The following is a 14210-nucleotide window of genomic DNA, read 5'->3' as shown; positions in this document are numbered from 1 at the left end:
AATGGTTTTCAGGTTCAGCGTGTCTCCGTAGTCGCTCCTAAATAAATGCAGTGGTCCAGCTTCCATTCACATCGTCAGGAAGAGACTCCGTTGCACTTTGACCTACAATGGTTATGGACATATTATACAACATCCATTCCACACATGGTCGCACTAAACTAATGAAACTTAAGGAATAAACCACACTGATCATAAAGATAGAAATCGTTTTTATTTGGGCAGAGAAGTTTTTGACATTAGAAAAAATGATTCAAAACGCAGAGGCATTCTACAATCATTCAAATTCAAGTAAAAACAGTCGTTTGAATGTGTGAGGTTACATTTGAGGGTTACAACAACCATTTCTCTGCTGGTGTAGAACTGGGTTTTATACAGCCATGAAGTGTTCAACAGCTTACTAACAACTGCCATTGCACTTTCTATTACACACAACTAAACATTTGCTTTCATAGTTCATGTTGTCTATAACATGTGATAATTCAGTGGCCGATCATGACATTGGAATTCTGAAATCAATCAAATGTATCAATACATCAATCAGTCCAATTAGTTTTCATCCTACAGGAACGGTAGAGGAATAGGATAGTACACCTCTCCAATGCTGGAAACAAACCTGTGGTCATCTATGCACCACTTACCCCGTAGTCACAGAAACACATTCATAACCTGTGATCACCACAGAAACACATTCATAACCTGTGATCTGTACAGAAACACATTCATAACCTGTGATCAGTATAGAAGGAACATTTACATGTGGACTGACAGGGAGACATCGACCATGGGAACACTATCATAGCATGGAGATTTCTCATGGGAAGCATTAATCAACATACACTTTCTAGAGCATGAACTATAAACAACATTTAAGTATCAGAAAAGGCTTCTGCCACGACAGATGTCCAACAGAATAGTTGGAATCAAAACTAATATATGAACCAAGGCACCAATCTAAACATATATTATTTCTTGAACAGAGTACGTTATATTGAACATGTGATGATGATATAATGATACAACTCTGAAGACTAAATCACAGAGAAAGATGTTTCAACAGAATAATAGGTTATGATAAAGCACCACTCTAACAGAGACCTCTACTCCAGCTGACACAGCTTAACACTGTCTCCATAGTTACACCAATTAGGCCCAAACCCAGGATAGAGGGGCTCAGTGAATGTGGTCTGGACTCTGTGGAGGAGGGTCATCTGGGTCACAGAGGAGACGCTGTAGAAGGACAGAGTACCTGCTGCCCTGTGATCCAGGTACACTCCTACTCTGGAAGACTGAGGGCCTGATACTTTAGTCAGAACATTATTGTGATAGATACTATAACCACTACTTTGGTAGAATAACCACCAGGACTTGTTATTGGATCCAAATTTACTGTCACCACCTGACCTGCTGATGTCTTTATATGAGACTGCTGCAGCACATTGACTACCACTCCTCTCAACCTCCCAGTAAGAGCGTCCAGACAGACCCTCTCTACACAGCACCTGATACTCGTCAGTGAATCTCTCTGGATGACCAGGATATGACTGGTCTTGTCTCATAATTGTCACCTTTCTGTTCCCCGCAGACAGAGACAGTCGTATGTGTGCTGTGTTTGGCTTGTTCACAGATTTGTTACGGACATTGGATGGAAAACCTACCAAGGGATGTGTTACCCTATTACTTTTTCTCCCATAGTATACTTCAAATGGAGTCATCCAGTTTAAAACTTCCTTGGGGTCCTCATTTAGCACACTGGAATAAGCTGGCAATTGCTTAACCCAGTTAACTCCGCTCTGCTGACAATTCACAAGATCAAACATCATCTTTTTCCTTAGGACTCTGTGGGACCTCTCTACCTTTCCTTGGCTTTGGGGATGGTATGGTGAACTCTGAATTATTCTGACTTGCATTGATTCCATCAGCTTGCGAACTGCGCCTTTAAATTCTCTTCCTTGATCATGTTGCAAAACTTGAGGTGGGCCATGTACAGAATAGATATCACCAAGATGTTTTGCAATCTCTGAGCTGTCTTTACCCTTTAATGGGTCTCCATCTGACATGACTATAACTCTAGCTAGATCCAGACTCTAGCTGGAAGGAATAAGTGAATAAGGCCATCGGTCATCCACCGTTATCGTTTGGGGTAATGTGACCAACATGTAGTTCACACTACTGTTCAGATTCAGTTTTATATTTGCGACTGCAAACACACTAATTAATCAATCACTCTTCCGAACTGGGAGCCTTGAAACTTGCGCACACAGGGATGCCAAGATTGTCCTTGACCTCTAACAGAAATAAATCATAATCAATTGAATGTTCAAATTCAAACAAAAACATGTCCAGCAATTCTTGACGTTCTTCTTCGTCTTCAGTCAGTTTCAATTTAGCCTCTATTTCCTCTCTCTGTATTTTGTCCAATTGAAGAAAAGCAGGCTCCTGGACCTTCCCTTCCAGCCGGTGGGCGTTCTTCTTCATCCACTCCGCTCCCAGGAGGGTGGACTTGCCACGGTCTACAAGACAAAAACAGTTTAAAGTCCTCTTACAGTGGTCCATAGAAACAGTTCTACAGCCAGTGGTGTAGTGGCACCGTTTTCATATAAGGTTATAGTAATATACAGTACTGGTGAAGAGAAACATACCCAAGTTGTCGTCTTCTGTCCTCTTTTTCTTGGCGTCTTCCTCTCGCATTGTTGCGGCATAGCTGTGGTCATTTCTTATGGCATTGCTGCCCACCACACTGTCAGACCGCTCACACTGAAGAAATAAAATGCATGGTGCAATCACAGAGTAGAGCAGGGAGCAGTTCGTCAGCGCAGCTCATGGATGCCTCTCTGTACTCTGTACTGCAGGCTGGGTCTGCAACTGAAGTTGGATTTCCGATTTGGGTAAAAAGTGGTTACGGTTCGGTTAAGGTCAGGGCTAAGATTAATGGTTTTCAGGTTCAGCGTGTCTCCGTAGTTGCTCCTAAATAAATGCAGTGGTCCAGCTTCCATTCACATCGTCAGGAAGAGACTCCGTTGCACTTTGACCTACAATGGTTATGGACATATTATACAACATCCATTCCACACATGGTCGCACTAAACTAATGAAACTTAAGGAATAAACCACACTGATCATAAAGATAGAAATCGTTTTTATTTGGGCAGAGAAGTTTTTGACATTAGAAAAAATGATTCAAACGCAGAGGCATTCTACAATCATTCAAATTCAAGTAAAAACAGTCGTTTGAATGTGTGAGGTTACATTTGAGGGTTACAACAACCATTTCTCTGCTGGTGTAGAACTGGGTTTTATACAGCCATGAAGTGTTCAACAGCTTACTAACAACAGCCATTGCACCTTCTATTACACACAACTAAACATTTGCTTTCATAGTTTATGTTGTCTATAACATGTGATAATTCAGTGGCCGATCATGACATTGGAATTCTGAAATCAATCAAATGTATCAATACATCAATCAGTCCAATTAGTTTTCATCCTACAGGAACGGTAGAGGACTAGGATAGTACACCTCTTGTTGGGAATTTGTATTAAAATAACTAGAAGTGATAAATCATGTACTATGTGCTCATTTAAATAATATGTGAATGCGGTCAGTTGAGAACAATAGGAAGGTCACGCAAAGCCAAAAGAGAGGTTCTGTTTTTGAGCGACAAGAAGAAATACAAGCTCCTGACTAAAAGAACGTTTTATGATTCAAACTGCCTGTAAATTACTTATTTTTACCTATGTGCTAACAACCATTTTACACCTGCTGTTATAATATTCTATTTTTCTGTACTTTCATAACTAATGATTAATGATAAGTCTATTCTTCTAACTTGTAAATCGAATCCTAATATTACTGTGTAACTTCAATAGTTGTGTTTTCACAAGACATTCTGATAACAAGACATTCTGATAAGGACACTGACACAATGCTCTGCTCATACAAAGTACGATATCACCATGAGAACGAGAGGCTAGCAGGACACTCAAGCTGATAACACACAGTACACTCTCGCACCCACACAGAAGAGGAATTGAAGGCCAATGCTAACGAGAAGACTTGCTGCAGCTGCAACGGATTTGTGCTGACAATTGGAAAACTACCAGATAGAGGGGGGGAGGCATCACCCAGCCCAAAATGTTAAATCAAATGTATAAAGGACTATGTACGGAGGCGAGAGGGACTCTTGTTTTGGTGGAGCCACTGCAGTTAACTTGTTGACGGCTAGCTGAGACGGGCCTGCAGAGGTGAAACTAGATAAGACACTTTTCCATGGAAATGAACTATTATTGCTTGCTGATGTGCTTGAATAAATATTATCTTAATGAACAGTTCAGTAGTGGTGCCTAATATTTGATTGGATCATATCATCTTAAGAAGTGATATCAAGGACGTCTCGTTGAGATTAAACGAACTCGCTTGTAAGTGACGACTCAATTAAATCGATTCTGGAGAAGTTGATCGCCTTACACTAGCTATATCAAAACGAAATAGCTATTGGATTTTGTAGCTCAGTGTATTCTGTTAATTCAGAATTGGAAGTCGAGAGACCAAGCAAAAGGAGAGCTCTCCGCTGGACTAACACGGAGACCGTTTCCAATCGCCTGGGGTAACTCGAGACCGTCCATTGAATCTTCGCGTCAGTGTACTTCAATCATTCTCCTGCGCTCGTGGGAGAGCGCTGGACCCCATCCCCCCTCATCTCTCTGCCTCTTTTTACACCATCTTTCAAACCCCTCGTTTACCTACGAGTTCCCCACGAGGTTACGTGAGTACTGAACCACGCACGAGCTTTTGTTTTGGGCTCGTGTGGACGAGTGAAGTGGCCATAACAGTTTCAAGGCCCACCCGCTCACAAGCAACGTCAGCTGCAACGGTAACACTGGTTAATGGACTGAGTTACAGAGTGCGTGTGTGTGTGAGTGTGGGCCCACCTTTTTATTTTACTGAATGATATATTGTACAATTGTGAATCCTTTGAGTTGACTTTGAGTTTATTGGAAACATTACATTTATTTCCTTGAAAGGAATTGGAATAGGCTTTGAGCCTATATTTTGTTATGTGATATTGTGATATTGTCTGTTGACATTGTATTGTGAATATTGTCTATTGACTTTGTATAACATTATAATTGACTACCAACACTTTAAATTTAGCATTTAGTAAATAAATATATACCCTTTGGTATTTGCATTTAAAGCCACTGTGTTGTGTCATAAACAGGTAATAGGCAATTCATATGATATATTAAAACATAAATACATTAAAAGGATTAAAAAGGAAGTCCTATTTAAAATACTTACACATAGTTAATGGAGGCACTGATCGTCATACTTTGAATAGTTTATTATTACAGGTAATACCGCCACTTATTTAAAATAGAACTCATATGGCAGGGGTTACATATATTATGCCCATATGCCATATTATGCCCATATGGCAGGGGTTACATATATTTTTAGGAATACCTGGAATATGAAATGATAAAAACCTTTCATTACGAATATATTGCAAGAAAACGAACCCACTGGTTCCTCTTGACCCACTTACCTGTATGCATCTATGGGTTAAGAATGTCCTTTTACACACATATAGTACTGCATCCAACTCCATGTCTCATGTAAAACAGTTTCTGGGTGATTGTGGACAGTATTGAACACTTTGTGTGGACATCAGACAAGAAGACATGCATAAAAACATTATTTAACATTGGCGTCAAGGGGAAATTGTGGCATCACCAGTTTCAGTATTTTTCAATACTTTCCACCACTTGGATTTCTTAAGACTTTTGATATGTTATGAAGGACATATCCATGAGACTAGGACAGTTGAAAGAGTTTCTGTTGCAATTTGTCTGAGGTCATATTGTATAATGCCTGTACTATCAACCCACTTCTGTTCTCTCTCCATCTGTCCTCTTTTCACTCTGTGTCTTGTCTTGCTGTCTGTGTTTTGTCTGTTTCTGACTGTGACATGGCTGTTACTGTCTTCATTGTCTGCGTGTTTGTACTGTCCGTGTCTCTCTCCATGATCTACTCTTCTGTTTGCATGGCTCCCTTGTAAAAGAGACCTTGGTCACAGCTCCCCAGGCTAGACAGTAAAAAAAAGTACATGCATACATGAAAGCGCACACACACACACACACACACACACACACACATAGACACACACAGACACACGCACACACGCACACACACGCAAAGGGGAAAACAAAAGTAGTGAAGAAGATATATAAGTCAGAAAATATGCAACCGTGGCCTGTGGTGGTCCAGTGGTCTGGCACCGCTGTCTACAGTGCACACATGTGCCCATGTTGGCATGGGTTCGAGTCTGGCCCATGCCCTGCTGACATGTCTCTCTCCTTACTTTCCTGTCTGTCTTTACTATATCTGTCCAATAAAATGAAATGTGAGTGGGACAACCCAACTCAGAAAAAATTACTTAAAATGTTATTTATTTCTTAAAATATGCAACCGTCTTGAACCGACCTGAAAATGTGTGCGTAAAATGACACCAGGACACCGGACGCCCCGCTACAGGTTAACTTTGGCACATCTGAGCTCTTATCCAAGAGATCAGAGATTAGAAAGACTTCACACACAAACACAGGAGGCTAATTCCCCATGTCAGACAAGTGTGTGTGTGTGTGTGTGTGTGTGTGTATTGAGCGCCCCAGTCCTACTCGCTGCGATAGTGGACATAAAGTTTAGAACCTATAGACACACTTCGTTGCATAAATGCATTTCATGAAGTCCAGAGAAGCTTTGCAGAAGCTTTATTTTGATCCATGCCATGATGGTAATTGTGTAGCATATATCTGATAGCATATCATCAGATGAGGTTCCGTGGAAAGCTCTTGGAATACCTCTCAGGCTCACTATCAGGTAAATATATCTATCAGGATGTCAGCATCCTATTTCACCTGTGTACACACACCGACTCCAAAAGAGCTTGTCATATAGCCAAGTTAGGTGTCTTTAGTGTGATAGGTGTATTTGGGGCAAACAATAAGTCAATAGGAGAGAATCTAAATTTAAATAATTTTATTGTGTATTCTGTGTATTGTCTGTATGTGTGACTGTGTGTGTGTGTGTGTGTGTGTGTGTGTGTGTGTGTGTTTGGCCATGAGAGTCCAATCCAACCCCTCACACACTTCTCAGTGTCTGGGCCTTAGGGATGCAGAATGGCGTGGCGTGGGCGCTGGCCGTCCTCTGTATGCACTGGCTGGTGGTGAGGGCCTTGCTCTCTCCCTGCCATTGTCCAGAGCCACTAACAGCGGCTTGGTGGCCACGATGCGGCCATTCATGCCAGCCATGGCCTTGGTGGCCGCCTCAGGGAAGGAGAAGCACACAAAGCCATAGCCCTGGCTGCGTCCACCCTCCGTCGCCACCTTTGCACTGGTGATTGTTCCGAAGGGGGCGAACACCTTGCGCAGGGCCTCGTCATCCATGCTGTTGTCCAGGTTCTTCACATACAGATTTACACCCTGATAGAGAGAGACCCTGTTTAGTGAGATGATTTTTCAACCCCTCAAATACATAGACAATAATTACAAAGTACATCAACTTCTATGTTAGTATTAATAAATTCACAAACCTTGTCTCTGGTCGTGCGGTCCAGCTTCTGGGCTGGAGGCCTGGCTCGCACTGCGCTGGCTGGTGGTGAGGGCCTTGCTCTCTCCCTGCCATTGTCCAGAGCCACTAACAGCGGCTTGGTGGCCACGATGCGGCCGTTCATGCCAGCCATGGCCTTGGTGGCCGCCTCATGGGAGGAGAAGCACACAAAGCCATAGCCCTGGCTGCGTCCACCCTCCGTCGCCACCTTTGCACTGGTGATTGTTCCGAAGAGGGCGAACACCTTGCGCAGGGCCTCGTCATCCATGCTGTCGTCCAGGTTCTTCACATACAGATTTACACCCTGGTAGAGAGAGACCCTGTTTAGTGAGATGATTTTTCAACCCCTCAAATACATAATTACAAAGTACATCAACTTCTATGTTAGTATTAATAAATAAGAGATTTTGGAGAGTTGGGAGATCGAGGCTCATTCACTTTAGAGCAGTGGTTCTCAAACCTCTCCTCGGGGACCCCCAGCCTCTCCACATATTTGATCTGTTCCAACTAATCAAGTTGAATCAGGTGTGCTGGTGGTGGAACAGATCAAATATTATGTGGAGGGACTGGGGGTCCCGGAAGAGAGGTTTGAGAACCACTGCTTTAGAGAAAGGCACTGTCGAGAACCGCAGTTACCTCTGCTTACCTCTTACCTCTGCTTGACGCAGTTACCTCTGCTTACCTCTTACCTCTGCTTGACGCAGTTACCTCTGACTGCGTCATGCAGCAAAGCCTTCATTGTGGGGGCCAGTTATTTTTCATTACCAATCATTAATGTTTTCTTGACGTGTAGCTAAAAACAGGCTCTATATGACTTGTAAACTGTGGTAGGATACAAATCATGATGGTATTTGAGAGATTAATTGCGCATATCTTAAGTTGATGAGTGAGTGTTGCTTAACAGTTCTTTTCCTCACTCAAAAACTTTTCGTTTCAACTGTTTTGGCATGGTCAGTATTTTTTTACAATTATTATTCCAATTACCTTTGAGGTACAACTAGCACTGTTTTTAGTATGACTAAGAGGATAGTGATGACCACAGCAGTGGTTTTTATACTTTTTGTTGTTAAATAAGATTTGGTTCTGGTCATCACCTAATCAGTACCTCACTAAGTAGAATAAGGTGTGTCTGTGTTGGAATTCAACAGACACTGGAATGGAATGGCTGCCAGAAATGTAGAGATGCTGATTTCATTTTTCTCTTATTTTTTTTTCAGGGATGGATATACTATACACCAGGGGTGCCCAAGATCTACTTTTCAAGTAGCCAGTCTGCCAAGATCTACCAGTCTAGATTCAACATCGCAAACGTACACACACATACTACAAACACACACACACACACACACACACACACACACACACACAGTTCCCAGCCTGCATAGTAAACTCACAATAAACTTTCTCTCTCTCTGTCACACAGCCACACAGGAGAAGACCATCACAAACCCTCCCTCTTTGCTATTCTCACTCACACACACCAGGGGCGGAGCTATGTCCAGGGGCGGGGCCAGGGCCAGAGAGGGCCTAAATATGTATACATTATATTATTATTAATGTCATTATATATGGTGGTCTATAATTGATAGGGTGGAGATGACTGTGAATGTAGTAAAATAGGATTTCTTTTTCACTTTTGCCAACCAACCCCATTGAAATTCCATTGTTTTCATTGCAATAGGAAAAGTAAATCAAGCATACTTATGTGTTTCATGGGAACACAGGTCTGCTGTGAAATCGACTGGATATTATACTCACCATTTGGACGTTCCTTTTTGAAAGTCCAACTGGGGGCTGACGGGGATTTTTTTTTTTTTTGCACGAGCAAAACCTAATCAAGCCCTAAGTGGGTTCTCTGGGGTGACCTTTGACCCTTGCCCTTGAACAATGACTCCTCCCAATCATATTCAGTTGTAATCTTCTGTCTTGTACTGTATTTGTTTATTAATGATGGTTTTCATGGCTCTCTAATGGACATGTGGATTAGTACCAACAGTTGCTTGTAGCCTACCACCCCACAAAAAGTTCCCCCTGGGAAAAATAAACTTCTATCTATCTCCCTTACCCAACCCTTACCCAACGGGTGACGTCAGAGTTGGGCCGTCCCAAGGATCGCATTTAGCATTTATCAATCCAACAGACTGACAAGCTAGGATAGTAAAACATGTCTTACCCTTATGGCCAGAGGCCCACAGTACAGACGACCTGACCTCCATGGCCTCCATGGCAACAATAGCACAGAATGCATGGACATAAAGACACAATGATGATGTCTTGTCTGTCTCTCTACTAGGGGCGTAACGGATCACCTAACTCACGGATCGGATCGTGTCACGGTTTTTGAGTCACGGATCGGATCATTTTTCGGATCAACACAAAACATAAAAATAAAAATAAAAAAATAATTTTTCCTCGAATTCTGTAAAAACACCACTTTCACTGTGTAAAACCCAACAACATTCAAGATGTCAAAACTGGAATATATATATATATGTGTGTATATATATATATATACATACATAACATATTCTACACTCAAACATTAGGCTACATATTAAACAGAAACACACATTCAACTTAAATGATGCAGTAGCCAGTAGGAGAGAGGGAGGAGGCACCTGGTTGCAGCAGTGAATCACTGGGCTCTTTAAAGCAGACAAATAAACATGTTTTATGCCACTTTTAACTAAATAATAAAGTGAAACCTTACTTTAAACATGGTATGAAAAAATTGGCTACATTATCAGAAGTTGTCAAGCTGCCTTTTTCGTGCCTCCCGTCAACACACCAGGGTGATGTCGCGGCAAATGTGTGGCCATGCTCGTACGACTTTCTCGTTGCACAACGCTTAAACACCGTAACTTTTTTATCGACCACACTTCCAATGACACTGTCCGTCATTGTTATAATTGACAGAGAAGCCGAAGTGCTCCCATACATGGGATTTAAATGACGAGGGAGGCATTTCGAGTTCTTCTCTGTCGCCAACATTAGCAGCACTCGCCATGATACACTTGGGCTGCGTTCGTAAATTTGCTCTGAGAGCGCCGGAGAGCACACTGGGTCCGACGTCATAAATGGACCAAGTAATTTGATTGGACAAGAGGCGTTCCATGAATGCTGATCAGATTCCAGAGCAAATTTACGAACGCAGCCTTGTTGTTCTGGAGTTTTTTCCCCCATTATCAACCTATCATTGCGCTTTAGAGTAAAACAAAGCACACAACTGTCGCGTCTATCTTTTCATGGCAACTCTACATTGTGATTTACAAGGGATATTAACTAATATTAAGTAATATTATTACTTGGTTACATTTTGCAATTGATCCGCGGTACACATGCGTGCCGAACCGTGGGGGGCGATCCGTTACACCCCTAATCTCCCTTGATTGTATTGATCTATCAGGAAACCCCAAGCTAAGTGACTTGCCACTCTACACTCCTCCTACTTTTACAACCCACAATGCTCCCCTTAGGGTATTCCAGCATTGGAATTCCTGTCTCACCTGACTTTGCATCTCCTGTTTGGCACTGCGGAACTCCTCCAGCAGAGACTGGGCCTCGCTCTTCTCCTGCTGCAGACGGCATTTCTCTTGTGTCAGCTGTTCCAGGGCCTCTGAAGTCTTCCCTGAGGTCTCGGCTGCCTTTGTATGGAAAGATGGACATTGTCAACCAGACAAATATAATGCCAGAAGAACTCACTAGTGTGTGGGTTGGTTGAGGTGAGTGGCAAACTCAGATATCATGAGATTTGCAAATCCTCTGGTTAAGCGTTGTTTTGTACAGCCCAAATTACCTTTAACTAGTTAGTGAGACAATTATTCAACATTTGTAATACCATGCAGAATTAAATTGCATGCTTTGCATGTCAGTCATCCCATTCCAAATTAGATTTTGAGGCTTTAGTGGGTTTACAATGATCTTGTGTGATTTAGTCGTAATTTTCAGGAATCATAGCAATGCCAAGATCTACAGCTACGCAACAGGCAAATGGCTTTGTCTACAGCATTAATGAGAGGGACCTCATGAAAGGTTAACTTAAAAGTGAAAAGTGAGTTGAGAAAATATATTTATTACATCCTGTGGTCTGAGAACGGATACTTTCAATCTGTTGTGTCAATGGAAATATCCATCAGTGATTTACAGCTGTACTGTATAACAATGTTTATTTATTTTGGTCCCACAAAAGCGGTTTTTAAAATGTGTCCTACCCAATACTCAGTATGTATACAAACATGTTGTGGCCAGGGGATGTTCTAGGGGAGTGGGCTCACTGATTTTCGCCTTTCTGTTTCTGATGGCTGCGTCTTTGAATCATGTGTGCATGTAGAAACACAACTAATGTCCGACAGTGCAAATCCGTTAGTAGGTTAAGCCTACTCCTGGACTAGAACGCATTAGGAAATTAACTTGAACATGGCGTTTAGTCCAGAACAGAAGACCCCAACTTTTCAAATCACGTTCTTAGTCCACAGGATTCCAGGTTTTTAATAGCACTTATTTGTAAGGGACTAAAAGCAAGATAAAGAAGTTAGTATGTGAAGATGTAAAATAAAAATAAATAAAAATGTAAGCACAACAGGAAAGGAGACCAAATCAGCATGCAAGCATTAAGGGTGCAGCACAACCTCAGCCATTCAAATATGATTATTAGTTTCAGGACATGTTAGTGTGGAATACCTCAAGCTGCTTGGAAAGAGCATTTTTGAGTTGGTCCTCAAGCTGGGTGACTTGCTGAGTGGCTTTGTCTCTCTCGTTCTGCAAGGCTTCCTTATGAACACTCAGGGATGCCACCTTGGTGTCCAATTCTTCTCTTGCCTTAGCAGACACTGATGCCTCCTCCGTGGCAGCATTGAAATGTCCCTCTATCAGTGCCCTTTCAGCATGTAGGGCCTGGGCATCTGCTTCAAGCCTTTTCTGGATAGCTCGCAGCTTCTCTACCTCACTAAGGAGCCTTGAGCATTCCCCATCACCGCTCTCTTGGCTGCTGCGGAGAGAGGAAATGTCCTGCTCCAGCCTTGACTGTACAGCTAGGAGGTCCATTTTCTCCTTAGCCAGGGAGGAGGCCTCTTTGCCAAGCTCTTCCAGCTTGGTAGACAGACACTCTTTTTCTCCAGCCAAGTCCCCCTTTGCCTGGTCTCTCTGCTTCAGTTCAGACTTCAAGGCCTTAACCTCTGCATTCAAGCCTTTTATTTCCTGTGCAGCATTGTTAAGGCTGGAAGACATCTCATCCATGGCCTTGTCTCCAGTGAGAGATTGTTGAGTAATGTCCTGTACTTTGGCTTGCAGTTGGACTTTCTCGTCAAGCAGACCCTGTTTCTCAGCTATCAATCCAGTGTGAGTGGCCTTAAATTGTTCTACCTCTTTAAGCAAGCGATGTTGTTCAGAGGCCACTGTATCTCTTTCAATGCAAACAGAGGCAACCTCTGCCTTCAGATTGGATTCAGACTCCAGGAGAGTAGTCCTTTCATGTGTCACAGTTGACAGTTTTGTCTGTAAGTCCTGTACTTCTTTAGAGAGGGCATCCTTAGCAGAGGTCAGTGTATTTTGCTCATTGGCTTTAGCCTGCAGCTGAGATTCAAGAAGCTTCTTTGCCTCTGCAGATGATTCTGCCTGGCCTTTGAGCTCCTTAACCTGCAGAAGTAGATCATCTTTGCCCTTCTGCAGGAGCTGTAGGCTCTTGTGAAGCTCTGCCTGCTGGGACAGCAGGAGCTCCCTCTCTTTTGTTAGGTTATTCCTCTGTTGAACAAGCTCCAAACTTACAGATTCAGCTTCAACTTTTAGTTTGCTGTGCTCCTCTGCAAGATCAGTTTTGTCTTTTTCAAGCTTCTCCCTCTTAGTCTCCTGCTGCTGAATCTCTTGCTGGTACTTCAGGAGGACCTCATTCTTCTCTGTATTGACCTTTTGAAGCTCTTCAATTTGGGCTTGGTGCTCAGCTTCAGCATTCTTCAGGCTTGTGTTTTTGACCTGTGCCAAAAATGAAGTAAAGCAAATGAACAAAAGTAATAAAATGCAACTGGAAGGGTTAAGCTGGTGCAAGCATAAACATTATGGGGGAAAAGATACCACAGCAGACACCACCCTGAACTTACAACAAATACATTGAAAACAGGGGTACAGCAATCAAACATTTTCAATTGAGAGTATGGGTTTGTGTGTGAATTATAATTGTGATGGCAACTCTTTTTAGGTCTATGTTAGTGATTTCTCAAGGACCAAAGTGTCTACTTTTCCATTACTTACATTTTGCATGTAAAACAGGATAAACACTGACTAAACCAGGAGAGCAGTTCATGGGTTGAAATATCAATTAGCCTTTTCATTTGGCATAATGCATACTGCATCCAAAACACTATGCTAAATGATCAGAGCAGTTCCATTCAATCAATCAAGATTCTTAAGAAGTTGAGGTACAATTACAAAACAAACTCACAAGTCACACATACGTTTATCAAACTCCATCTATAAGAGCAAGGTGGTAAACTAAAACCACCACCAAGCATCAGTTTATAGTACCCCTGCTTTCAAAGTAGCCCATAAAAAAAAAACATAGCCACACAGAAAATGCTGAAATGAAGATGAATATTAGGACCATCATTTG

This window comes from Nansenia antarctica (genome assembly GCF_963989245.1).
Source record: "Nansenia antarctica genome assembly, chromosome: 15".
Classification (NCBI taxonomy): domain Eukaryota; kingdom Metazoa; phylum Chordata; class Actinopteri; order Argentiniformes; family Microstomatidae; genus Nansenia; species Nansenia antarctica.
The sequence above is the reverse complement of the archived record's forward strand: the minus strand, read 5'-3'. Positions refer to the sequence as shown.